This window comes from Triturus cristatus, chromosome 5_1, assembly GCF_964204655.1.
Source record: "Triturus cristatus chromosome 5_1, aTriCri1.1, whole genome shotgun sequence".
Classification (NCBI taxonomy): domain Eukaryota; kingdom Metazoa; phylum Chordata; class Amphibia; order Caudata; family Salamandridae; genus Triturus; species Triturus cristatus.
In genome coordinates this window covers 792,273,717-792,301,692 of record NC_140587.1, presented here as the reverse complement: position 1 = coordinate 792,301,692, position 27,976 = coordinate 792,273,717, and the positions used below count along the sequence as shown (strand labels likewise).

The window sequence follows — 27,976 nt, the reverse complement described above, 5'->3', positions numbered from 1 at the left end:
GGTGGCATAGGAGACATGGACAGCTCAGCCCGAGACAACACCAGACAAGGAAAGATGCATGCACAGCATGCCCTGAACCCCCCATCCCCAATCCCCGATCCCCCATGAGCAAGTCAGAATTCCACTCCAGTCCATATTTTGCAAACAACCAGCCATGCATCATGGGAGATGTAGTCCCAAAACCCATATAGCAAATCAGTGAGATTACTGAACACAATTGCAGGGGCCTCACATCAGTCAATAACCAAGTGGAGGACTGTTAGTGTGAATAGCAACTCATGTAATTTAATGTAACACAAATGCTGCAAGGCAAGTCAGTAAATGGACATTCTGTATCAACAGGTGAACCTGCGCCCCAGACAGAAGAGAGGGAGACACATGAGGCACCTGGGCAACACCATATTCAGGAGGAAGAGTCCCAGATACCCACAGATGTCACACCACCACCACCACCCTAACCTAGGAGGTACGCAGTGGGAAGATTACAGGGGATGGAGGGGAAAGAGGAAGAGAGCACAGGAGCTCCACAGACCATGCCCGAAGAGCCTGCACAGTCTCCTGAAACAGAGTCACCCATGCAGCGTAGCAACACCAGTGGTCTCCGACACAGACCAAGGGCACACAGTCCGTCTGAGCAGGGTGATGAATCCAGTGTCTTCGCAGGTCTTGAGGGCACCATGGTGAAGGTACAGCAGCTGCAAGGGAAGACAATGCGATTAATGCAACGTCAGATGGTGTTCATGAACAATAACATGAGGGACATTAAGGAGGGCATCAATGGACTGAAAAACACTGTTGCTGAGGGCATGCGGGACATGACTGAGGCAGTAAGGCAGTTGTGCAGCAAATAGGACAGTGAACGTGGTGCAAGGGGCAGGGAAAACAGTGCATGGAGGGATACACAAAGGTGGTCAACTGCCTATGCAATGCCATATCTATCCTGAGCAGACACACAGTGGCCATGCAGTTGGAAATGGCCCACTGCAGCCAGGATGTTGCTAGGGGGTTGGTGCAGGTCACCACTGTGGTTGAACTGCTCCAGACAGCCAACATAGCTGCCACAGGGTCTGTGGATGTTGGAGATAGTGAGAAGGTCACCAGCCGCAGCAGCATAACTCCACCCGTTGCTGAGCCCAGAGAGCGTAGTGCAAGGCAAGGGCCAGCGGCAGAACAGCCCTCAAGGGAGGGAACTGTGCACACTGAGCGAAGCACTGCTGTGCATGGCCGTAGGGAATGAGTCTCTGCTGCTGCTGACAGTCGCTGATGGGTGAGGTAACCCATGTGACCCAGTGAGCATGGATGACAGTGTGCATGCAGTGTGGTAATGCCACGCTGGGCTACTCAAGGCACACAGAGTCCAATATGGTGAGGCAGTGTGTATTCATATTGCCTGATGTAAGAACAATAAAACACCATTAAAGAATTGTCATTAACAGCTTTGTGTCATTAATTACTTAGAAATAGTTGCGTGTGATCTCAGCACGTCTGTGTCTCCCATCTGCCGCTCCTACAACACCTGCTGCGCTGTGCAGTGGCCGTGGACATTCCTCATCCTCTGAGTCTGAATCGGTGATTTCAACTGGGGTTCCCTTCTTTGTGGCCAGGTTGTGTAGCATGGCAGGGCATCCCCAGACGTGGGTCCCTTGCTCACTTTGCCACTGGATTCAAGCAAGCCTGGCAGATGATGGCTGATTAGCCAGAAACCGGTCCCAGGATGCTTGTTTCCGGTCCAGGGAAGACATGGCTTGGCAGTTTGGGCTGGACTGTTCCAATGAGGCACAGGGTCAGACTGATTTGCATATGGCCATGTCGGAACTGGGATGGCAGAGTGAGCTAAAGAATGATGATGGATTAAACCCAGATAAGCTGACTGGGGTTTTGTGCTTGAAATCTTCAATACTCCATCCATCATACCCTTTGGTTTTGCTTTGTACGCCCTAAGTTGGCAGGGTATACCCAGACGTGGGACCCTTGCTCACTTTGCCACTGGATTCAAGCTAGCCTGGCTGATGACAGCTGATTATCCAGAAACCGGTCCCAGGATGATTGTTTTCGATCCAGGGAAGACATGGCTTGGCAGTTTGGGCTGGTCTGTTCCAATGAGGCACAGGGTCGGACTGATTTGCATATGGCCATGTCGGAACTGGGATGGCAGAGTGAGCTAAAGAATGATAATGGATTAAACCCAGATAAGCTGACTGGGGGTTTGTGCTTGCAATCTTCAATACTCCGTCCATCATCCCCTTTGGTTTTGCTTTGTTCACCCTAAGTTGACATGGTATGCCCAGACGTGGGTCCCTTGCTCACTTTGCCACTGTATGCAAGCTAACCTGGCTGATGACAGCTAATTATCCAGAAACCGGTCCTAGGATGCTTGTTTCCGGTCCAGGGAAGGCATGGCATGGCAGTTTGGGCTGGACTGTTCCCATGAGGCACAGGGTCAGACTGATTTGCATATGGCCAAGTTTGAACTGGGATGGCAGAGTGAGCTAAAGAATGATGATGGATGAAACCCAGATCAGTTGACTGGGGGTGAGTGCTTGCAATATACCACACTCCATCCATCATCCCCTTTGGTTTTGCTTTGTTCGCCCTAAGTTGGCAGGGTATGCCCAGACGTGGGTCCCTTGCTCACTTTGCCACTGGATTCGAGATAGCCTGGCTGATGAGGGTTATGAACCCGAAACTGGTCCCAGGATGCTTGTTTCCGGTCCAGGGAAGACATGGCTTGGCAGTTCGGGCTGGACTGTTCCCATGAGGCACAGGGTCAGACTGATTTGCATATGGCCATGTCTGAACTGGGGTAGAGGAGTGAGCTAAAGAATGATGATGGAATAAACCCAGATCAGTTGAATGGGGGTGAGTGCTTGCAATGTTCAACACTCCGGCCACCATCCCCTTTGGTTTTGCTTTGTTCGCCCTAAGTTGACACGGTATGCCCAGACCTGGGTCCCTTGCTCACTTTGCCACTGGATTCAAGCTAACCTGGCTGATGACAGCTAATTAGCCAGAAACCGGTCCTAGGATGCTTGTTTCCGGTCCAGGGAAGACATGGCTTGGCAGTTTGGGCTAGACAGTTCCCATGAGGCACAGGGTCAGACTGATTTGCATATGGCCAAGTTTGAACTGGGGTGGTGGAGTGAGCTAAAGAATGATGATGGATTAAACCCAGATCAGTTGACTGGAGTTGAGTGCTTGCAATATTCAACACTCCGTCCATCATCCCCTTTGGTTTTGCTTTGTTCGCCCTAAGTTGGCAGGGTATGCCCAGACGTGGGTCCCTTGCTCACTTTGCCACTGGATTCAAGATAGCCTGGCTGATGAGGGTTATGAACCCGAAACTGGTCCCAGGATGCTTGTTTCCGGTCCAGGGAAGACATGGCTTGGCAGTTCAGGCTGGACTGTTCCCATGATGCACAGGATCAGACTGATTTGCATATGGCCATGTCTGAACTGGGGTGGCGGAGTGAGCTAAAGAATGATGATGGATTAAACCCAGATCAGTTGACTGGGGGTGAGTGCTTGCAATGTTCAACTCTCCATCCATCATCCCCTTTGGTTTTGCCATGTTGTGTAGCATGGCACAGGTAGCAATGATTTTGCAGCATATCTCGGGGTGGTACTGCCGTGCACCTCCACTTTTGTGGAGGCAGCGGAACCTCCTCTTCAGGAGTCCAAATGTTCGCTCCACCACATTCCGCGTAGATTTATAGGGCAGCATTGTATCTCCTCTCACTTGGGGTAGATGGGTTTAGGAATGGCGTGATTATGAATGCACACACTGCATATGCGCTGTCACCTAAGTGGGAAAGGATGAAACATCAATTGCAGGCAACAGACACATCCAAGGTATACATCAGGGTGTGTCACATGCATTTACCTAGCAGGTATCCTTCTCCAAATTCACCCCCAGCCAGGCGTGTATAGATTCCACTGTGCCTGAAAATGTAGGAGTCATACGTGCTCCCTGGGAATTTCGCTACTATATCAGTTATGATGTGAGACGCATCAAAAATGACCTGAACGTTGATTGCATGATATGATTTCCTGTTCCGATATATGTACACAGTGGCATAGGGGGGCAGATTGCAATATGTGTCCCATCGATGCACCCTATGACATGTGGGAACTTGGCCATCTGATAGAAATCCATCTTAGGTCTTATGCTGTTCCATTTGCGTTGCGGGTAACCGGATATAATGGTGCATTCTTTGCAGCATGGCATCCAGGAAGGTGTTGAAGAAGCGTGACAGACAACTTTGTGAAACACCTCCAGCCACAGCTATCACCCCCTGGTAACTACCTGATGCAAGTAGGTGCAGGGAACAAAGGACTTGCACATGTGGTGGAATTGCGTGTGCCCTGCGTGTCTGTTGCTCCAGGATAAGGTGCAGGTCACGCATCAGGTCTAGGATGGTAGTGGGGTGAAGCCTGTACCTCTCATGTATTTCTTCTTCTGTGAGTTGGAAAAGGGTGATGCGCACTCTGCATGTGCATTCCTGTCACCTCCTCATCCTCTGTGCTGCTGCTTGCATCCGCATCTGCCTTGCAAAGACATAGAGGGCCGCCATTGTTTTGAAACTGATGCATTCTGGGGTTGATTATATGCAGTGCACCTGGCTACCACCTGCTTTGAGTTTGTGGTAATTTGCGACTCGCAAATAGCGATTTTGCTAGAAATTGCTATTTGCTATTTTTCTTACATTGGTTTGCGATTTTATTTTTGGGATTTTACAAATTGTGAGACGCAGTTTGGAAGCTGGTGGGTCAAATTCGCAAGATAAGAAATCGCTAACTGACTTTTTAGCGATTCCTTATTTTGCGCTTGGGGTTTTCCCTCTCTACATTTCACGGGGCTCTTTTGCGATCGCAAATGTAGAAATTCTGCGAATTTCTGCATTTGCGATCGGTATTTTGCTTCCTACATCTGTCCCCAAGTTTTTACGCAGAACATACATCACCTCTGACGAGCCCATAGACTGGATCTGTCCAGACCCCACACCTGTCGCAAATGCAATGCCCCACATGCTGACTTTGCACACCTTACATGGACCTGCCCGAAACTACAGTCCTAGAGGTCTGGAAGAGGTGTGGTCCCGATGCAAAGGCGACTGACTCCGGAATCTGGGGATCACGGTTCGATCCCCAGCGCTGGCGGCAGATTAGCCCAGCACCATGTGACTCTGGGCAATACCTTGCTTAATCTTCCCGACGACCCCCAGCGCCTAGAGACCCCTACGGGTGATTGTTTGCGCTTTACAAATGTGTATTATTATTAATATTATTGGGAGACGGTGCACAGTACACTAGGCTCCATGATCGAACTGTCCCTCATTCCCAGCCCCGAAGTGGCATTACTAGGATATGTGGAAAATTTCCCGAAGGGCGTCAGGAGGTTTGTATCACTCAGTCTGCTGTTGGCCAAAAGAGAAATAGCTATCCACTGGGGTCGTAGGACAGCTCCCACCCTGCAAGGTTGTTTGAATAGTTTAGCCCACTGTAACGTAAACAGTGAAATGTACCCCAGCACACTGCCTAGCTCTTCCTGTCCTAAGGACCTCTGGGGTCCATACAGGTCCTATGTGGACATTACCCGACGAGCTTCAGACTCGCAAATGAAACAGGGCATTTTTCCCACGGGGGTGGGATGACCTGCTTCAACACTTTCAGATGCTTACTTTTCCCTATTTTGCTGTGCCCTTAATTGTGTGTGACTTTGTATTCACGGGTCTCGCCTTTGGTGGGGGGTCTGGGGTGGAACTGATGACCCGATGCCGAGAGACGGCGGGTCCCTCACCAGTGGGAGGGCTGGCCTCTGGGACTGTACTTCAAGGTTATTGCAGATTTGCTTTCTCCAGTCAATATATGCCTTGTTGATTTTTGTGCTGATATTTATGCTCCAATGTTTCGTGCTCAATGTTATGATGATGACTGAACAACCATGCCGGTATTATTATGATGTACTAAATGGTAAATAAAGTTAAAAAAAAAAAAGTCTGGCGATAAATTATACATTTGATTTTCTAAAACTAAATAACAATTGGCAATGAAATATACTCTGTGAATATAAGGATTGGAGTAGAATGAAGTAATTGAAATACCGAGTTGCTTAGGGAGAAACAAATGCTTCTAAAATCCAGTATTGGTTTCCAGTTGTCACCCTTTAGATTTGTTTCATGTTTTCTAAGAAAAAAGTGCAATAAAAAACAATGTTTCTTCTGTGAAGACACAGAATTGGTCTCCTGGAAGTGATCTCTATTATAATAAATGACGAGGTTCTTCCAACGACATTAATTTAAATGCGGGGTATTTACACTCATCAAGCACTGGCGGTGAACCTAACCGTTTAGTAAGCCTCAAAAAAGCGTGGTCAATGGCTGCCTCATATCGCATGCACCAAGAACGTCATCCTTTTTTATCGTATTACTTCAAATAAAAACTGCCACGTGACAGAGCACCGAGTTGCGGTCTACTTCGTTATAGGTTGATGTCAATGACAGGAAATGTATCAGAACGGCATACGCACCTTCCCGCCATCTGTGGAAGAGCATCTGGCAGCAGCATCGCCTGGTCCGGAGGAAGTCAACTGACTGCCGAGCAGCTCCCGCGCCTAGGACTCGACACCGTGTGCTGCTTAACGAGGTCTCCCAGTGTCTGGATGGAAAAAATCAGTTATTCTGAAAACAAGTCGGACAAATTGAGGCTACTCCGTTGGCTTGGAGCCAACATCAATCTGTTCCCATATGAACTACTCAGCGTCTTTTCCTAACCATACAGCGTCAGCCATTAGCAAATAGGACAGGTTTGGCTATTATATAGTTCCTGCACACCTGCACATTGAGACACCACACCCAAGCACGCATGGATGTAGATCACACATGCTTGCACAGATGTGACATAGTAGCATATCCACCTGCTGACATTTATCATACTAAGCATTCATGCCCTTACATGCCACTGCTAAATGTACTCATGCTCTGACCCACAGACACAGATTGATGTTCAACACAGAGGGACCCTCAACCTCTGCCCCCTCCACAGATAATATACAGCTTCTGATCCGACACAGACAGAAAATCATACTTGGTTCTCTGGCCGGCTTCACAAGGTGTCGTCGGGGAGTACTTGAAGGGAAAGACTCAGTCTGGGGCTTGGGTAAACTGCTGCCCTCCCTGATAAAGGCCCAACCCCTGTGAGACATGATTGATTGATTGATGTACTTATAGAGCGCAGCTATCACCCTACGGGCATCTTGGCGCTTGCATTGGGAACCCGTCCTGGTTTTTCCCTGTAAGATAACCCGTACTGGGCATCCCCAAGGTGAAAGCCAGACATCCCGCCGCGGGGGGCCGTTGTGGAGATTAAGTAGGCTTGTTGCCCAGAGCTGCATAGTGTGAACTCGTGCTTAGAGTGGGCACCGAAGCGAGAATTATCGAGTCCGTGGACGATTGGGCTCTGGACCCTGCCGCGTCGGGAATCGAACCCAGGTCCTGGGTCTGATCTCTGCTTCAGGGTATGCCTCCTCTAACCAGTGAGCTACACCAGACGGAGGAGCAAAGGCGAGAACAGGAAGCAACTTGGCAAACTCAAAAAACCTAAATCTACAGCTGAAGTGGTGTGTGGTAGAATGTTTGTTGCCAGTTACCTTATTAATTGCAATGCGTTCCCTAAATGTTGTTTTTTTAGGTATAGCCCACAAGTTGGGTGGTCTGCTGTTATCCTTTGAAGAAGTCCGACCACACTGACCCAGCGATGGTGATGCTGGAGGCGAGGGGCAGAGCCAAGAGCAGGAAGTCAGCTCACAATTGGCCAATACCAACATAAACTAAATCTAAAGCTGGAGTGGCACATTAAAGACCTTTTTTGTATCTAGTTACTTTATAAATTGCACTGTTCTCTTTAAATGTTGCTCTCCAGGTTTAGCCCTTAGCTTGGGTAGGATATTGCACATCCTCTAAATAGTTGACCCCTCTGAGTCAGGGATATTGGAATGCGAGACGAATGGGTGGAAAAAAGAGCATGAAGGTGGCTTCCTATTGGCCAAACTTGCCATAAACCTACATTTACAGCTGGAGAACTGTGATAGTGACACAAAAGTCGCATGCGTGATACATGTGGAAAATATGTCAGCCACATGCTGTCTGGCCAGCATTGGGGGGAGACCAGGGAATCCTGTCGCTTCCACTGATTAGTTGCTAGTGTCACTGGTCTGGTAAGCAAGGCTCATTATGAGTGACCTAAAACATGAGCACCACAAGTCAAAGTAGAGATGGGTGCGCGAACAAATTAACAGGCAGAGCCAACGAAGAGCTTTGACTCTAAGATCCATGGATGAACTTAGCCCTGAAAATATTTCCCTTCTAAATCATTTAACAAATATCATATTGGTCCTCCACAACAAGGAGCATATCCAAATCTCAGCTGCAGCAATGCAAAATATAAGAAAAATAACTTGATGGCTAGATGAAGGATTTTTATCCTTCTCCCTGGACGTGGAAAACATTTGCAGCATCTAGTGAACCCTACTCTAACCTAAGGATAGAGGAAACCCTTTTGAATCAAGGTAGCAAGAAAGGTGTCAGCATTAGAACCTCTGTAGATGTTCTAAAGCAAAGAGTCATGTATAGCATGAAGCCGCACAATCAGAGATGTCAAGAGAGGTCTGGCCCTCTTCAAGGCTAAAGGGAATCTTGCTAAACCCAAGGTGCGTTCACTAATTAAAATGCACAAAGAACATTCGCGAAAACATGACCTCATACACATCATAATATTTTTTTCGGTCTCTCCTCAGAAAAGCTCTTTGTACCTTTAACAGTCTCCGCTTTTAAAGCATCCTTGGTTCCTCCCTTCATTTGATAGTACCAACTGGGAACACTTCCTTTTTATTTCATTAAAATCATTTGACCTTGCCAACTCTTCTTCACCTCTCTATTTCTTTAATAAAATATGCTTTACTAACTAATGAATGACTTTGGTCTGCACCTGCAGAGGAGAGGACAATATGCAGAAAAACAACTTTCATAATATGGTTATTGTTGGACTTGGCCCTTTTTGCAGGGTCATCCCTAAACTGTTTGCCTTTCTCTTAGCCTTTTTTCTGACATGGTGTTGGTGGTTTTGGGACTTTGGGCACTTTAGCACTGCTGTTCAGTGTAAAGTGTGTGTGCTCTCTGTGATAAATATGGTAAGATTGGTCTACACCTGTTTGGTCTATTTAATTTACCTGTCAGTCCCTTGTAAAGTGGTATCTCATATATCAGGGCAAGTAAATTAAATGCTACTGGTTAGCCTGCAGCGCTGATTGCGCCACCCACCAATGTAGCCTTGGAAACCTATCTCAGGCCTCTGCCACTGCAGGGCCTGTGCGCACAGTGTCACTGTTGCTGTGACGCGGCATTTAAATTGTGTACTATGTCCGTGACTCCCCTTTTACTACATGTCAGTCACCCCTAAGGTAGGCCCTAGCTAGCCCTATGGGCAGAGTGCATTGTAGCTAAAAGATAGGACCTGTACCTTAAGTGTGTAACATGTCCTGGTAGTGACAAACAGCTATTTTGGTTTCTCACTACTGTGGGACTGCCCTCCCATAGGAATGCATTGGGGATTCCCTGATAAGTGTTTCAGTGGTAATTCCTGATATGAGAGGAGCAGCGTGGTCAAGTTTGGTATGTTTGAAATAGTAATATTAAATGCTAGGCAATGGTGTGCGCAGATTTATAACTATTTTAGAAATGCCACTTTTAGAAATTGGCATTACTGTGTGCTCTGTGTCTGCCTGCCTGATGTGAATTGCATGTCTGGCTTTTGAGTGGCAGGGGCTGGTGAGGTGTGTGTGGCTCCAGGAGGGGCAGGGTGAGTCAGCGCTAGGCTGAATGAGACATCTGCATTTTGGAGTAGTGGGAGGAGAAGTCCCTGGTCCCTGAATAAGTCTGTGCCTAGCCTCTACAATGCGGACTCCACCCCCTGTGGTGTATCTGATGACAAGCCCCCACCTGACAAAGTGGAAGAGGAACCTGGTAAACAGAGTGCTCCAATTCCCCCCTGAACCAGTTTTGCTGGTTCCTCCAAGCCCTGTGCCAGGGCAGACAAAGCAAATGGGCAAAATAAATATAAGGGCTGTGACCCCATGATTAGTGCTGTTTCTAGACTTGCTGAGGGCGTGCTGCTGGCCCAGGAGGAACCACCACGAGGGCATGCCTCCATGCTAGAGGGCCCTATGTGCTGGCCTCCCTGGGCCCAGCTATGCCCCTTGGACATGATAAGGACTTTAGCGCCTCATGAGCGCTTTATAGTCTCTCCCAGGATGGGGGGAGTGCTGGGACCCTGCAGTGCTGAGCTGCAAGTCTGGTGACGGAATCCGACATAGGGATTCCCCCGCATTGCTGTGGGAAGGAGCGGGTGCCCATCCCGTATTTTGTGTAGCGGAATGACAGGAGCCTACCCCGCAGTTTGTCATGAAGAGCGGGTGCCCACCCCGCCTCGATGCTTATTTTAATAACGGGAGCCTACCCCGCATTGGTATTATTTCAACAGCGGGAGCCTACCCCGCGTTATTGCTGTTTGGCGGGAACCCACCCGCACTCTGAAATCGCCAAAGTAAATCACCGCCGCGACCCGGGAAAGAGGAGCGTTGACGAAATCCAGACGTTCGGCGCCCGTGCCTGACTGTGGGTGGGCCGACCAGAAGCAGAGAGGTGCAGAGAGGGCTCCCGAAAGAACGAGTAGAGCCCTGCGGGTGCCGGCAAGCAGGAGAGCCTGAGTCCAGCTGGAGCCCACTCCGCCATCGTGGTCCTGCCTCACGGGCACAGTGTCAGTGCCTTTCTCCCTGCCATTGTGACAACAGAGGTCAACCAGAAGAGTTCCTGTGAGTGGGGGGGCTCTTGGATGTATCGCGGGTGCTGGAAGAGGCACCAGAAAGTGCCCGTGTTTGATTGTCTCACACCTGCCCCGCCAGACAGTGGGCAGATGCAACATATTGGGCATTTCCGATTACAGAGTCCCCGATTGGTGCTCCAACAGGTGCCAGTGCCCACAAGTGATTTTCTCAGTTGCGCCGCCGTAGCGGGCAACTGCAATGTCTTGGGCAAGTGGTATCTGAGTCCCAGAAGAGGGGCTCAGGGAGCACTGTGGTGCCAGTTGATTTATTTCCTCAGTTGCACCGCCGTAGCGGGCAACTACACCAAGGGGGCACTTTTCATTGTTAGTGAGTCCTAGAGAGGGGCTCCAGAGGGCACAGTGAGTGACAGGGCCTACAGTGATTTTCACAACTGCACAGCACTTAGTGGCAGCTGCAACGTTTTGGCCAGTTCATTGAGGAGTCCCTGTGGGACCTAGGAGGCACAGTTTTGCCAGCGCAATTGCGCACTTTGGGATTCTGCTGCATTGGCCGCACGCCCTGACATTTGGGACACAGGGCATTTGAGCCTCAGCGAATGGCCCAGTTGGCCAGGGGGTCAATTCTATGTTGGTAGGGCGCAAGGCCCTAATGTGATTGTATTATGTGATTTATGCTTATGATGTCTATGACATAATGTGTTTATGTTTAGGATGTTTATGCATAATGTGTTTATGCTGGTGAGGCCTAGTGCGTAATGTGTTTATGCCAATGAGGTTTGGCCTAATGTGGATATGCCTAATGTCATGCTATGATATTTTAGGATGGTGTCTAATGCTAATGTGATAATGCTTAGGTCATTATGGTACCAGTAGTTACTGGTTGTGTTTTGCATTTACTTACCTGTTCTGATGGTTCTGACCGTGGCCCGATTGGCCTGGTCCTGTATATAATCCCCAGTGAATATTGCCTGGTGCCAGTTGGCACAGTGTAAATGTGTGATTACGTTTTTTAATGTGTTATGATAATACAAAGGCTATTTTTTTATATAACCTTGTGTGGAGTTCCTTTTGAGGTGTGCCTAGTGTGTTGCTGCTGTGTGAGTGTGGTGCACAAACACTTTACACATTGCGTCTGGGATAAGCTTGACTGCTCGTGCCAAGCTACCAAGGGGGTGAGCAGGGGTTATCTTCAGCGTGTAACTCCCTTGCCCTGACTAGAGTGGTGGTTTCTGCCTGGCTTTGGCGCAAGCGTTAGCCAACCAGAAATCCCATTTCTAACAGTTATATGTCTCAACTGCAGGCTTAATGCCTACAATCATGCTAACTTAACATTTCTCTGTAAATGTTTAGTTCTACAAGCTTCATATAATCCAATAAATGAAATCTTTAATAATGAATCAAACTATATTGTGTGGTACTCTTATATATGGCACAGAAGCTAATACATGTACGTTTGAGCAAAAATGACAACTGGTCACAATCTATTAAGAAAGCATTAAGCACCCATGTGATTAGTTTTCACTGATACCTGGTGCATGTACTGCATTAAATGATTTCAGCGCACCCCCTTACAATCTAAACTGTCAGAAGATGTATTAATAGCAATCCAGATGTCTTGGAAAGGAAACATTTTAATATGTACACATGTAAATATCAAAACACACAATAAAGGCACTTCTTTACCTTCAGCGCACTATATCACATTAGTATTATTGCCTCGTATGAGTACATAAGGCCAAATGTAATAAATTGAAGGTCTAGACAAACGTTGAAGGACATAGACAAAATTATGCTACACCACCCACCTTCAAGTCAAATCTGTGGGTTTTGCTCACATAGAATAAATCCTATGTTAAAAAATCCACCTAGTAAGTGTTTTGAAAAAATAGAGCAACGTTTCTTATTAAGAAATAAATTCACTGGTATTATAGAAAAAAACATTATGGGCCCGATAACGATGCGGTTAGGAAAGCATTCCCACCTAGTGCCCAAATACGATGCAATTAGGAAGGGCTCCGAATGGCATTTCCTCCTTCCGAATTGGATCGGAAACATGTCTTCCCGACCAAGGGCTAGACTACGATGCGGTTAGGAATATAGGCTCCCATAGAAGTCAATGTGAGTCCAACCAAATCGTATCTGGAAGCAACCGGATGCATCACATTCGGTCAGTCAGACTCACCATATCCGAGTCGGTTGGAAACCATTTCCAAACCAATTAGATCTGGAAGATTTCCTAACCGCATCGTAATCGGACCCTATATGTCTTGTGTAACCGCTCAGGCAGCCAGCTGATAAGCTGAAGAATGGAGATAAAAGAGATATTGTTTTCAATTCTATTTTATTATTGCCTACGGTACCCAAAGATAATTATTTTGCTATTTACTACTATAATTAGCATACCTGTACTGGGAGGTATGAATTAAAATGAGGAGGATCCTGAAATAGGGACATCGGCTCCCCCACCTTGGGAGCCTTCATGGAATCAAAGTTCCATTATGGGCTCAGTTTACTCGGCCGTGGAAACTGCAAACATTGCTATGCAAAACACAAATACATTTAGGCCTTCTGTACTTTGAGTTTTAAATGTAACACAAAGGCGTCGCTAGCTTGCGAGCAGTCAATGGTATTGTATGATTGACCACTTAGGAAACCACTAAAGATTAAGGCAGAAGAGCCACTTCTGTCTAACGTGCCTAATTGTGCATTATATACAGCTTTTGTTCACAGTGTGGAAAGCTCCTTTTCATCATTGAAAGAATTTGAGAAGGAACCAAGTGGCCAGACTTGAAATGTAAACAAGTTATCAAGTAATTGCATTGCACTTGCACCACGGAACGAGGTGCATGCTTGAAACAACTACTAAATGCAATTTGTGTGGCCCTGAGTGCATTAATAAATCTGGAGAAATTCAATAAAGTTCAAATCACTGTGTTGTGTTACTCTGCCCCAGGGAGGCTTCCCATGGGCATTGCATGAGTGTTCCCACGCAACACTCATGAATTTTTGACACATTCCCAGATTTACCATTACTGGTAGACCTGAGAATGAGCCAAAATGCTATGCCTTCACAAGGAAGGTATAACAAGAAGAAATATATTTATTTCTCCTCATTACTTACTCTTTTTATGTGTGCTGCATTTTACAACACACAGAGAAAGAGGAATTTGCCTTGAGATTGTTTTGTGCAGAATGGTGTCCATTCCTGCACAAAAACAATCCTGCGTACAACAAAGGCACCCTCGCAACATGGTGCAAGGGTGCCTGCATTGGCGTTAGGCAGCACACTGTGTGCCAGTGCTGGTAAAAGACAGGAATGCGCCGTATTTTGATAAATATGGTGCACTCCTGCCTTTTCCTTATAACACAGCACAGCAATGTGATTTGCTGTGCTCCTTCACTATTTGATAAATAGGGACCCCGTAGTCATAACACATTTTCAAGAAAAGTCAGAAAAGGCTGGGCAAGTTATCAAAAAACAGGAGAAAAATGAAGATATTTCTTCTTGTTATACCTTCCTTGGGAAGGCATAGCATTTTGGCTCATTCTCAGGTCTACCAGTAATGGTAAATCTGGGAATGTGTCAAAAATTCATGAGTGTTGCGTGGGAACACTCATGCAATGCCCATGGAAAGCCTCCCCGGGGCAGAGTAACACAACACAGTGATTTGAACTTTATTGAATTTCTCCAGATTTATCAATGCACTCAGGGCCACACAAATTGCATTTAATAGTTGTTTCAAGCATGCACCTCGTTCCGTGGTGCAAGTGCAATGCAATTACTTGATAACTTGTTTACATTTCAAGTCTGGCCACTTGGTTCCTTCTCAAATTCTTTCAATGATGAAAAGGAGCTCACTTTCGAGCCCTCATATGAGAGTAAACAAAAAGAGATTTACGATTTTCAAATAGACCGGTATACCAGTTAAGGCCACACAGGTTAAACACATCACATTTAGTTAAGTAGCTGCTGATAAACAATCCGTCTTTTCAGAACTAGATCTCTTATAATCACAAGGATGTGTGAAGCGAAGCCGAACCCAATGGAGGCCCGTGCCAAAAGCCGCCTGGGGGCGGGAAGCCCCCCCCCCCCGGGAAAAGGGGCGAACGCGATTGGTCGGCGAACGCGATTGGTCACCTAAGGTCAACACGGCCTCCCCCAATCATAAGCCACGGAGGGGGTTACAAACGGGGCAGGCAGCCTTCTCAAGCATTCAATCCCCTCAGACGGCGGTTAGTGAAGGAATTTGGCATTGGAGCCCAGAGAATCAATAAGGAGCTGGTTTTCGCCGTCGACATGGGAGAAGAGCAGAGAAGCAAGAATAATCCGGTTTTCACCGTCGGCCGAAGCATTGGGATCTGCTGCAGGGATCTCCAGCCCCCCCGAGCCTGGCCCAAGCAGCGGAGTGACCGCCGTCTGTGGTTTTTGGCACGGCCTGCCTCCCACGCACCGCCTACGTTCAGGTGACAGCTAAGGGGACAAAAGGAAACAGAGGACTGGTACCTGTTTCGAGGGGCCCACCTTGCCATTTCCAGTATCGGCAGCACAATCCCTTTCCAAGCCGGAAGCCCCCAGCACCGGGAGCAGTTCCTCGGTACTCGGGCCACTGCATCAGCCCCTGGGGATTCGCCTCACCTCCTGCGTTTCCTGCTACACCTGGGCGGGATACGGGAGCAACGTCTCGCCGCACAGCAAATCGAGCACCGGCCGAGCCTCGGCCACGCGCCTTAAAGGGACAGGATCCGGACAACATTAGAAGGAAGTTATTAAAGGGGCAGAGGCCCTCGAGGTGAGCGCAAAAGAGTGACGGTGCTCCAGGGATTATCGAGGGGGATATTTTTGGCATAAACAGCATCGGGGCAAGAGGTGGGGAGCAAATCCGCTTGGGGTTTTTCAAGTAGGGACAAAAAAGCATGGGCTGCAACAAACCCTTGTTGTAGGAAGATTGGATTGCTTGGTGAATAGGGTTTGGCGGGAAGTAGTTTTTTACCAGGACGCTTTGGTTTGCAACATGGGACAGCAGCACGGGCTACAACAACCTCTTGTTGTAGGAAGATTGGATTGCTTTGGGAATTGGGACTGCTGTGAAGAGTTGTTTACCAGGACAAAGGAGCATGCATTGGGATGGCCAATAGGCGTGGGGCAGCTGGAAGGGTGACAACCCCCTGCGTGCTTCAGGGACACTGAAGGCAAGGCAGAAACACCCCAGACAGGAAAAAAGCTGGGATGCAACAACCCAGAGCTGGATGACGATCTTCAGGCAATGCTTGATAAAGCCAGGGCATTGGTGGCTTTGAAAGGGCAATCATGGGTGGACAACCAGATTAAGGAAGGAGCCCATGGGAGAGGGAAGAAACAGCAGCAGGCATCCCCACCTGCCCCACCCACCTAGAAGCTCGACCCAAGGGGAGAAGCAGCCAGAACGGCGCCCCCCGAGAAGAACCCAGCGAAAAAGGCACCCACAAAGGTGGCAAAAGGCTGGTCAAAGGGCACATGAGCAGGGAACAAGAGGGTGGCATCCCCAGAGTTTGTGTCCAGCTCCGACACCGAGGAGAGCAGTGAGGATGAGGGGTCTGTAGCCAGCACGGCGACCTCTCATGACTCATGCAGCCATCGGAGCACCACAGACAAGGGTAAGCACCGCCAGAGAGGCGGAGGGGGAGGCGCTGTGGCCAGCGCAGTGCGCAGGATGGCGCCTAGGGCAGATAGTGAATCTAGGCACGCAATAGCGTGTGAGTAACTTGGCAATGCAAGGCCTCTGGCCCAATCAGCCCCCGTGGAAGCTAGGGCAAGAAGGTGACCAGCAGGGCTTCCACGGGGAGGTGTGGGGGCTGCCAGCTTGGATGCCTTGGTGGCAGTGGCCGGGGGCAGGGTCACCCTTTGGGATAGGTACACCGTGGGCCTTGAGAAGCCAGGGAGGGAACAAGGAGTCTGGGCGAGAGCTAAACATAATGGAAGGCACAAAGAAGGCAACCGGCAAGAGTAAATAGAGCCCCCAACTAGCACATCAGGGCAAGGTAGAACCAACAGAGGTGACCACACAAGGGGAGTAAGTGGCCGCTGCGGCTAGCAATGCAAGCGACAGTGGGTCAGCAGGGGAGGTCACTGACCCTAAAGGGAAACCTGCCATTGCATACCTGCGCCCTTCCCCAAGCAACCCCCTCACTACCACAAAGCTCCTGGGGTTGGCCAATCTCATCCCTCTAGCAGTTACAGAAAGAATATGGAGGAAGGAGTTCAAAGATATCTTCTCCCTGCTGGAGGTACGCCAGGCAGGTCTAGACCTGACAATACAGTACAAGAAAGACAAGGATAGGAGGGAGAGGCGCAAGCCCAGGGTAGAGAGAACAATCGAGAATTGGTTGAAAGCGTTCAGGACCCAGGCCTGCATTTTTGTGGAGGATTCCCCCAGAGCACGGCGGCGCTCATTTTGTATGAACAAAAAGTGCAGGAGGCACAGCAACATTACCAAGGGTATGCATGGTTAAAATACGACGATGGTTTCAGGGAGAAGATGCAAACTTGGCCTGTAATAGAATGGGACTGGCAAGACATGGAGGGTTTCTCAACACACGTGGTATCGGCCAGGGAAGGCGTCAGCTCCAGGGACAGCAATTTTTGTTCCTATTGGAGTAAGAGCAAATATGAGGACCAAGGGTTCAAGGGAAAGAGCCAGGGTATCTCCAAATCTGGGAAACCTTGCTGGAAATTCAACAAGCATGACTGCAAATGGGGGGCAGGATGTAGGTTTAAACACACATGCGCATATTGCGGGGGAACCCACCCTGCAATCCGCTGCAAGCAAGGCCAAGGAGGCGGGGCTGGCAAAGAGAGGACCGTTGCAAAGAAGTAGCGAGCGCAACCCCCCCCCCCCCCCGCGGTCAAGGAGCACGGAGAAAAGGGCAGGGGGCAGCTGCTACCAACCCCGATTAAGACCAGCAGGCTGGTTCATCTATTAGGACAACCAACAAAGAGGAATACCTGCCAAAATTATTCGAGAAAGACCCTATGGAGGGTCCTACTATTAATAACCACACACCGTAGCAGACAAGAACAAAAATCAAAAATAATCCAACAATAATGTTATTTAATCACAATAGTCGATCATATTTATTTTTCTGTATTTTCAACACCATTTTGTTATATATAAATACACCTATTGCAAAACAACATTCCAGAATTCACATTAATGTAATAACTCTGTCCCACACGCCTCATTCAAAAACCGCAATCATAGTAACACACATTCCACAATAACATTATCCTATATACAACAATATACATTTTTTGTTCATAAAAATAAAAGAACATCAAGATAATAAAACTGCCACATGATGGTTGAATGACAAGTTGACAATTATCATCCGCAGAGTATGGGTAGTGGAATTTCGACTGACCAGCAGCCTTAAAAACGCCAACGCGCATTTCGGTGTCAAGCCCCAGCCGGGGCTACACCTTCATCAGGGCGAGGATGGACAGGTGGTGTGGGACAGACACACCTATAATCACAAAAGAAGTATATACAATTTCAGAATACATAACGTTATATAGAAACAACGATACAGTACTCCCCAAAAAATTATTTGTCACTTCAGATCTGCCACGGTGAGAATACTCAGTTATATGATGAGCATAATAAAGTAAAAATGGAATAGAGTGCACTACCAAAATAAGATAAAAGAAGAAAAAAGGGGAAAGATGAAAAAAAAATAGATAAGCTCAGAACATTATCGTGAAAGGATAATAGACAATGCGTAGTCCTCAAAACCATATGGTTATCAGTGAAAGATAAACCACCGGAAAAATAAAAGATAAAGGAAAAACACCCAACCAAAGTGTTAGAGACATTAGAGGGGCACCTATCACCCATCACAGAGTGGTATTCCAAAAGGCATTCTCTTATATAGTGCCATTAAGTACCTGATGGTCAGACTCTTTTAGGGAATTGAAAAACAATTTTTCCCCAAACTATTTGGTAGGCTCCAGGAAGGGTTGATCTATTAGGACAGTATCCAAAGGCAACAGACAGGCAGACAGGCAGACATTAGCAGAGGGTTTTACGCAAGGTTTCAGGATTCCCTAAAAAGGTCCCAAAGAGGCACGGGAGAGCCAAAACCTAAAATCCGTAAGACAAATCTTAAGCATAGCAAAAGACTAGATAGGCAAGGAGGTCCAACTGGGGCAGGTGGCCTGTCCTTTCAGCTTCCCCCCACTTGAGAACTTGATGGTCTCCCCACTAGGAGTGGTACCTAGGAAGGAGGATGGAAATTTCAGGCTGATACACCATCTGACCCACCCACAAGGGCAATCAGTCAATGATTGGCTGGAGCAGGATGATTGCACAGTAGCCTATGCTTCAGTGGATGACGCAGTAGACCTGATACCGCAGGAAGGAAAGGGTGCCCTACTAGCTAAGTCCAACATTGAGTCAGCTTTCCGACTCCTACCGGTCCACCCACTCAGACAGCTACCATTTGTTGGGTTTCCAACTAGACGGGAAATATTACTACGACAAATGCTTGCCGATGGGATGCTCAATATCATGTGCGTATTTCGAGGCATTTAGCAGTTTCCTAGAGTGGGAAGTAGGGAAAAGGGCCCCGCAAGGGGGCTGGGTCCATTACTTGGACGATTTACTGTTGTAGTGATAGAGCCTCTCTTGTGGTTTGGCACCTTATGATGACCTTCAAATACCACCATTTTAACTGACTTTTGTGTGTTATTATACCCTAGCCTGGACATATGAGACGGTCCTGCATATGCCTGTTCCTTTTTGTAATCTTGCTGTCATTCAGTGGGAGCTGTCAAGGAGTAGGATAGTCTTGCCAAGAATAGAAGGTGTGGGATCTGCATTTGAAAGCGTGAGAGAGAGAGAGAGGTGTGGAATGTACTCTTTGGTTTCGAAGTGCAGTGTTGTGAGCGATGGTGCACACATGTGTTTGGTGTTGCTTAAATTTGAGTTCTTACTATTGGCTTTGACATTGTCTCATGTCATTCTTGTTTTCTGACTTTGCCTTGCTTCTGCGCGCACAGCAGTGCTTGCAAGTTGTTTGGGTTAATTATAAGTGCTTACTATTGGCTTTGACATGGCCTCATGTCATCTTGTTTTCTGACTTTGACTATTGGCTTTGACATGGCTTCATGTCATCTTGTTCTCTGACTTTGACTATTTGCTTTGACATGGCCTCATGTCTGACTTTGCCTTTATTTCTGCATGCACAGCAGTGCTTGCGATTCATATTCAAGGTCTTTCTGCTCTTCACTTGTTTTTCGCTCCTCACTGACCAGAGTGAACTGGAGTATGTTGTGAGAAGTGTCTGTGGAATGTACAACTCTGCCTCGGAGTCAAAATACGGGAGCTTGGCCAGCCTCCGTCTTGGCCTTGACGCAGACGGGTACCAGCCAGCTCGTTTTTTTCTAATGAGAAGGGGGGCGAGGTTTTCTAGAAGCTTCGCCTCATGTTGAGTAATGATATTTAAGCTGGGAGCCGACGGGGGCCAGGTGAAAGTTCACCACAGAATAGACGTATTGCTGTGGAGGTGACGAACTTGAGTCCTGATTGAAACTCCTACATGGGCTTTTGACGGGCTTCTCTGTTGGCAGGATGATGCAGAATCAATCGGTGAGGTGTTCCTAACCATTTTATATATATTTTCCACTCTTTGCTACCTGTACATATTGCATTTTATTTCAATTGCTCATTCAATCATTCATTTGACATTTGAGAATCTGCATATATTGATATATTTGGCCTATCTTTTTAAACATTGCATTAATAAACTTGTGTATGTTATTTCAAAAAGCACCTGCATTTATCTTTTTGCCTCCCGAGTGGGAGTGCTGTGCAAACGTGTATTATTTAATGGTGCAGTGATAAATTTGCCTCCCAGAGTGGGAGTGCAGGGTTTGGGTGTGTCCTTTTAGTGAAAAGCACATTCATTACACCTGTTTATCGGCAAGGCAAATACAGGCGATTGCGCCCTTCTCCTGCAGAGTTTCACACTACTGGCACAGGAACTAGGGATACCGCTAGCTCAAGACAAGACAGAGGGCCCAACTACTAAACTGTCCTTCCTAGGGATAGAACTAGACATGATTGCAGGAACATGCAGATTACTACCCAGCAAGGTAGCTGAGCTCAAAGAGATTATAGGTAGGCTGAGGCTACAAAATAAGGCCACGCTAGGAGAGGTGCAGCAGCTGCTGGGGAAACTGAATTTTGCCATAAGGGTGATCCCAGTGGGGCAGGCATTTGCGAGAATGCTGGCATGTATGACACGGGGCAAAATGCAAAAACACCACAGGATCCGCTTAACGCAGGGGGTTAAAGGAGATCTAGAACAGTGGGAAACTTTCTTGTCCGATTTCAATGGCAACTTGATGTGGCGCGAGCCATGGGTACCAGCAAGTCAACTCGAGCTCTACACAGATGCAGCAGGGGGCCTCGGGTTCGGGCCATACTGGGGACAGCGTGGGTGGCAGGAGCATGGCCAGAAGCTCGCTGCTGGAGCTATTCCCCATAGTAGTGGCTTTTCACATCTGGGCAGAATGGCTAGCAAAGAGGCAGATAACTCTGTGGTCTGACAACCACGCAGTAGTGCATGTGATCAACATGGGGACAGCAAAATGTGCGGCCATGGTCAGCCCATTGAGGAGGCTGGTCCAATGCCAAAAGAAGGCAAATATAGCACTTAGGGCGCGACACGTCCTGGGAATAGACAACTCAGTTGCGGATGCCATTTCTTGTTTTCAGTGGGCAAGATTCCAAGACCTCGCTCCGAATGCAGACCAAATGATGACCCCGGTGCCGGTGGAAGTATGGGGATGGGTGGAGCTCATTTAGAAGCGATGCTGGAACATGCACAGGCCCCAAAGACAATGTACTGTTACCGTAAGTGCTGGGCAACATTTACTGCAGCCACAGGGCTAGGACAGGACCAGCCAGCAGGACAGAGCGAGGTTCTGGGTTTCATTGATTTGGCTTTCAGAGTGGGTAGAACAGAGTCTTGGGCCCAGACCCGTCTGAATGCAATGGCATACTACTCAAAAATGGGGTCAGGCCAGAACCCCACCAGGTGTTTCCACTGCAGGATGGCGTTGAAAGGATGGGGCAGAATGCAGAAGGCAAGTTCAGATGCAAGAATGCCCATTCACTTCCAACTGCTGCCGCAAATATTAGGGGTTCTTGACAAGGTCTGCTCATCAGAGGGTAAAGCCACACTTTTCTGGGCAGCTTTTGCACTAGCTTTCTTTGGGGCATACAGAGTGAGCAAACTGGTGCCCCAAAAGCAAAGGACGTGGGAGGGGTATGCATACACCGGTCAGATGTTAGCTTCGGTGAGGGCCACATGACATCCTGCTGTGAAGGTCTAAGGCAGACCAAGCGGGCAAAGGGAAATGGACCAGATTACATTGCATAAGGGGCCAAATATGCTGCCTGGTATGCCTGGTGCAGAGATACATGGCAACTGCAGAACCCAGTGAAGGACCATTATTCAGGCATAAGGGGGGGAATTCCTTAGCCGCACCCAGTTTATTGCAGTGATGAGGAAGAACCTGGGGGCAGCAAGGCTCCAACCCAGGTCATTTTGTTCCCATTCTTTTAGGATAGGGGCCGCGACCACAGCAGTGGGGCTGTGCATGGGCAGCGGGCAAATCAAGGGGATTGGACGTTGGGCATCGGGAGCAGTTAAACGGTACATGCGCTGCACCACATACTGAGCCCAGATTTTTTCTCCCCCATCACAGGTCCATCCTCACAGCGCAGAACTGTATGGTTCGTGAGACATTCATATGTCACACGGGCACAACGGTGGGCGACAGCCAGGCGCCAATTCGGTAGCATATGGCTGCGGAATACCGAGGTGGTCTGGATGGGTTGGTCTGGAATGAAATGGGAACAACTGCTGCCCACGGTGCGAGAAGCGCTAGGGAGAGGTGGCAAACCGGATGCAGTAATAGTCCACCTGGGAGGTAACGACCAGGTTTCAAGGGGTGAGCTTCCTTCCTCAGGATCTGGACGCGAAGATACAATGAACCCACCTCTCGATACCTTCAACTCTGACTTTTATTGAAGTGATCAAGCGGGGGGAAGGGAAATTAGGATGGGAACAGCTGGGAAGGAGATCTGTAAGGGAAATGGTTGGTAAACACCACAAAATACACTAACCAAGCATTAATCAAAACCTCATGAGCATATAAGTGCTTTGTCTCAGGTATTCTTTCGCCATTAACACAATAAGCACTTGCATGTAAGTTTAATAGCAACTCATGAACTCTTTACGCTATATCATATGAGATACGTTAACTGCACTTATAAAGGGACTAAATGACACCTTCTATAATAATTCTTGACCACATACAAGGTTGATAGGTCTCTGTGTCACTGCGTAAAAAGAATACACAAAGTGCGCCTTCAAAAAACAAAAAAAAAGAACAAGGTTGCCAATACCAGTTCAACTAAGGAATAAAAGAATATGATTAATACTGACTTAATCAGAGAGATAACGAAATTGCTAAGTCACCATGCCACTCGGCACTCAATATGCAAATGCGTTCTAGTGAATACAAAAACGAAGTTGCGATGTCTCTAATGCACCTCCGTTGCACCTTGTGTTGTTAAGCCTTACTTACAAAGTACGGTCTACTCTGGTATTCCTTACTTGCGCTGCCTATGCTGCGGAAAAGCTGCAGGAGCCGGCTTGAGCCTGGAGAGTAGCGGGGGCCAAGCGCGAATGAAGAGCAGCCGAGAAAACAACAGGAAACTTCAAGAGGCGAAACCCTCACACCAGAAAACCTCAAGGGAGACTCACAGGCTCGCAACAAGATCCAGCAAGGCGCCTGCAGTGAGTCGGAACCAGAGATGAAATCAGGAGCTCCGTACTCGGGGAGCTTCTACGAACAGTGAGCACGGAGGAAGGGGCATGGCCGATGATGCAGACGTTGCCACGCTCCCCGTGACTGCCCCAGGCATGATGGGATGTGTAGTTCCTAGGTAAGCCTCACCAGCCAAAACTCTCCTGCAATCAAATAAAGAGCCATAAGGACCCCCAGCACACAGATTACAAAGGGAGATAACATTTGGGAGGCAATGTGCTAAAAAAACAGATAAAGGCAGTTAAATCCCCTACCATGGAAGCAGCATACCCACCAACGAGTTATGGAAGCTGCCTCATGTGCTTTTCCACAGCGCACCTTTGTGCACAGTGGTATGGGAACACATGTTACAGGATGTGTGATATGAGTGGGGCGGGCCCTAGACCGCGTACCGCCCTAGACCTGACACCTGGCCGCACAGGGCAGGAGGGCCCTGCTCATAGCAATGCAGGCAGACATGGCTGCATTGGCCAAACTGGTGCGCCCTGCCAAAATAATCTTCTCTGAGATAATAGTGAGGAAGTCTTGGAGGGGGGCAATTCACCCAGGGGCAGTGGATAAATCCAGACGCAAGTTAAACAGTACGATGACAAAGCAATGCAGGGCCAACGGATGGGGCATTGTAAGTAAGGGTGGGCGTAGTGGGCGTAGTGGGGCTACGTGAAGCAGCACGTAGTGTGCCCAAATCTACGCACACTACGCGCTTCGCGTAGCCCCACTACGTGCCACCCGCCACCCACCCACCCTACTTTTAAAAGATAAAATAAATTTGTAATAAAGCAAATTAAAGGCACTTACCTGACGCGCGGCGTCTCCCGGGGCTCCCGCTTCCTGTTTTTCAATTTTCCTGACAAATGCGCATGCGCAGACGCCCGCGCATGCGCATTTCTTGCGAGAAATGCGCATGCGCGGGCGTCCGCGCAAGCGCATTTGTCAGGAAAATTGAAAAACAGGAAGAGGGAGCCCCGGGAGACGCCGCGCGTCAGGTAAGTGCCTAATTTGCTTTATTATAAATTTATTCGAGCTTTTAAAAGTACGGCGGGCGGGAGGCGGGTGGTGGGCGGCAGGCAGCTACGCTTCGCCCACGTAGTGTACGTAGGCGCTGCCTGCTTCGCCTACTTCGAAAACTGCGAAGCAGGCAGCGCTACGTACACTACGTGGGCGAAGCGTAGTGTCGCGCCCAGGGTTAATTGTAAGGCATGGCTTCATAAACCTTAGGCCACTAGGCAACCACCTGGAAGATGGCATGCACCTGACAGGGGTGGGGATGGATATGTTCCTGCTAAACATTGTGGGGGTGTTGGAGCTAATGGGTTTCTCATGAGCAAGGCGTGAGCAAAAGAGGGCAAAGGGGGGAGCTCCCTCCGATCGGGAGACCATAGGTAGCATGGCTGAAGACAACCTAGAAGGATCGGAAAGGAAGAGAAATTGAAAATGTAGATGGAAGGCTCCCGTAGTGTCCTTGGGATGCCTCATGGCAGGGACATGGAGGGAGCAAACTATGGCCAGTAGCCACGGAGAGAGTAGATGGAAGGCTCCAGTAGGGCCCTTGGGATGCCTCACGGCAGGGGTACCAAAGGAGCGAGAGATAGAACTCAGTCGCAGGCTGGATAGATGAGATACTCACATAGGGTCCTTGGTATGCCGCACGGCAGGGACCCATGAAGAGCAGGGAGGGGCCAAGTTGGCACTGAAGGCAAGAGGGACGGCACTTGCGGCCTGGGCAAGTCTGGACGGACACCCACCAAGTTGGTAGCAAGTTGAAGCCTAACCCCTTTTGCAAATGTAGCCGTGGTAGGGGGCCCCTTCCGGAAGGTGATCTGTTCAAGAACAGATAACAACCAGAAATGGACTGAGTGAGCCACGATGGCAGATCATTGAGCAAAGCAATACAAATGTTATGTATTACCAGGAGAAACAAAATGTCTAATTGTCTAATCGTTTAATAAACTGCTACCTTTTTTGGCACAAGCAAGTTGTTCATGATGTGTTTTTAATGTCTAAGGGGTGCAGTTGGGAAATGTCTAAGGGAGGGGGAGGTAATTTGCAGCCTGGGAGGGGTTTTTATGTAAAGTTGACAAATGCACCACAGTACATGTAACTAATAAATCCTTTAATGTGCTCTAAGCAGTGCCACCAATATGCAGAAAGATCCCATTATTGAAAAAAACTGCTTCACGGTTCAAGCATACGCATTACTAAAGACATATCGAAATTTTGATGGCAGAGGTACACTATAACTATAGAAAATGAAAGACAGTCCACAACTCTTGGTCTCCCTTTTGGACACAGAAAAAAACATCAACGCTAAAGAATAAATCCTACATGCCTCAGAGAGTTCTGCGTAACAGTGTTAGGATTATTGTGATGGACCCAGATGGTCTTTTCCTTAAGGAGAAGTCTCAAATCTACCGCCATCTGCACACAAGCTTAAATCATTCTCTTAATTTGCTAAGCCACTCCCTCAACCTTTGGGGCGCAAAGAGCAGTCTTGTGGTGTGCAACGGTCGGAACTCTTGTATTTCCTTATAAGGAAATTCTACATTGCAAATTTAGGACCACCGTGGTGCTCATGGAGTTAACTGAGTGTGCCACAACCTATGTGGGGAAGTAATCAACCGTTAAAAGCACATACTTTTCTGACCTCAACAGAAAATCTAAAGGCCCCATGATACCTAAAACCACCTCACTCCATGGATTTTCAGGGACACCCACCAATGTCAGTGTAGAAGCCCTGACCAGCCTAGGCACTTCCTTTAAATTAAGTGCAGTTCTTAAATTTTATTTCCACAGAACTATCTACTCTAGGTCATTATATCTGCTCACTGACCTTAGTCTAGGTCCAATTCCTTCCCACGTAGCCCTCAAGGGCAAGATTTGCAATCTTCTCCCTCAGTCGCAGTGCGGAATCAATCTTTCATATCTCTTCAACTTGCCATATATTATATTCAACTGAAGCCACCCATGCCAGAACATCTTTTTTGTTTCTGACAATTTGCAATAGCAAGGCCAACCTCCTATCACATACATGCAAATCGTATTCCTCTCTTTGTCACCACCCTTTGCTTTAGCCCATTCTTCAGTACCTACAGATTTCTCCTTCACCCACAAAACTGAAGGTTGTTCCCTTACTATCTCTATCTTGTCCACTTGTAAGTTAGATTTCAGTCTGCAGCACTGTTCTTCAATCCAGCTAAATTCTCCACTATGAAATTAAATTATTACAACCCTTCCATCCACTGATTGATATACAGAGTGGCCTTCTCAGATTCTTTCCAAGGTTTTAATTATGGGCCAGTGGTCAGTCATGACCAAAAAAGGAAGATCACACAAAAAAGTGAAATGCACAAAGCCCTCACACAAGCCAGAGCCTCCCTCCCTACTTCAGAATAACAAACGTCAATCCTTTAAAGGCATTAGAGACCAAAGTCACCATCTGCTAGCCCCATTAAGTCTGAAGCCTCTCAGACTGGCATTCATCAATATAACTGTCTGCTGGGTAACGTCAAAATGCCCTAGCATTAGTATCTTACTCATCTCTCCCTTCACCTTGTAGAACGCTAAATCCCACTCAGTAGTCCACTTGTCACCCTTTGGCAGCAATAATCTTATAGGCTGAATAACACTTGCAAAATTGTAAATCAATTTGGAGTAATATTGTGATTTATTTATTACCTATAGGTTTTATATAGCGCTAGCTAGACCTGAAGGTATCAGAGCGCTTTACATAACCATGAGAAAAAATTATAGAGTAAAGTCGCTTAAAATATAATACGAGACACTTAGGGCCCAATTGCAATGTGGTTAGGAAAGCATTCTCACCTAGGACCCGATTACAATGCAGTTAGGAAGCTCTCCTAATGGCATTTGCTCCTTCCAATTCGGATTGGCAATGTGCCTTACCGACCGAGGGCCTGATTACGATGCGTTTAGAAACATAGGCTCACATAGAAGTCAATGGGAGTCTGCCCAAATCGTTTCTGGAAGCATCATACTCGGTAGGTCGCACTCTCCCGATCTGAGTCGGTCCCAACCATTTCCAAACCGATTCGATCGGGAAGATTTCTTAACCGCATCGTAATCTGGCCCTACGATTTGAGTACAAGAATAAATAGAGACAAAGAGAATCATTGGGCAATTAGGGTGGTTACAGTGTGTGGACAATTAGCACAGAATGAGTTAAGGGGAGAGAATGACATACAAAGCAGCTGAAGCAATCAAACAACTGCCTATCACAGAGGGTCTAATTCTAGAGAGAGCGTT

General features: G+C 47.8%; 1 long non-coding RNA gene across 6 annotated transcripts; it reads right to left on the bottom strand.

Annotated features, from left to right (window-relative positions):
* Positions 1 to 263: 263 nt before the first annotated feature.
* On the bottom strand, positions 264 to 23,760 carry LOC146831487 (uncharacterized). Of its 6 annotated transcripts, none has more exons than XR_014961302.1 (4): positions 23,650 to 23,760; positions 18,235 to 18,336; positions 6,527 to 6,654; positions 264 to 695 (listed from the first exon to the last, which is right to left on the bottom strand). It is a non-coding gene; the product is annotated as an uncharacterized LOC146831487 (long non-coding RNA). The 6 variants fall into 6 exon arrangements; XR_014961303.1 differs by lacking the exon at positions 23,650 to 23,760 and adding an exon at positions 23,500 to 23,634; XR_014961305.1 differs by lacking the exon at positions 23,650 to 23,760 and adding an exon at positions 23,471 to 23,613.
* Positions 23,761 to 27,976: the final 4,216 nt, after the last annotated feature.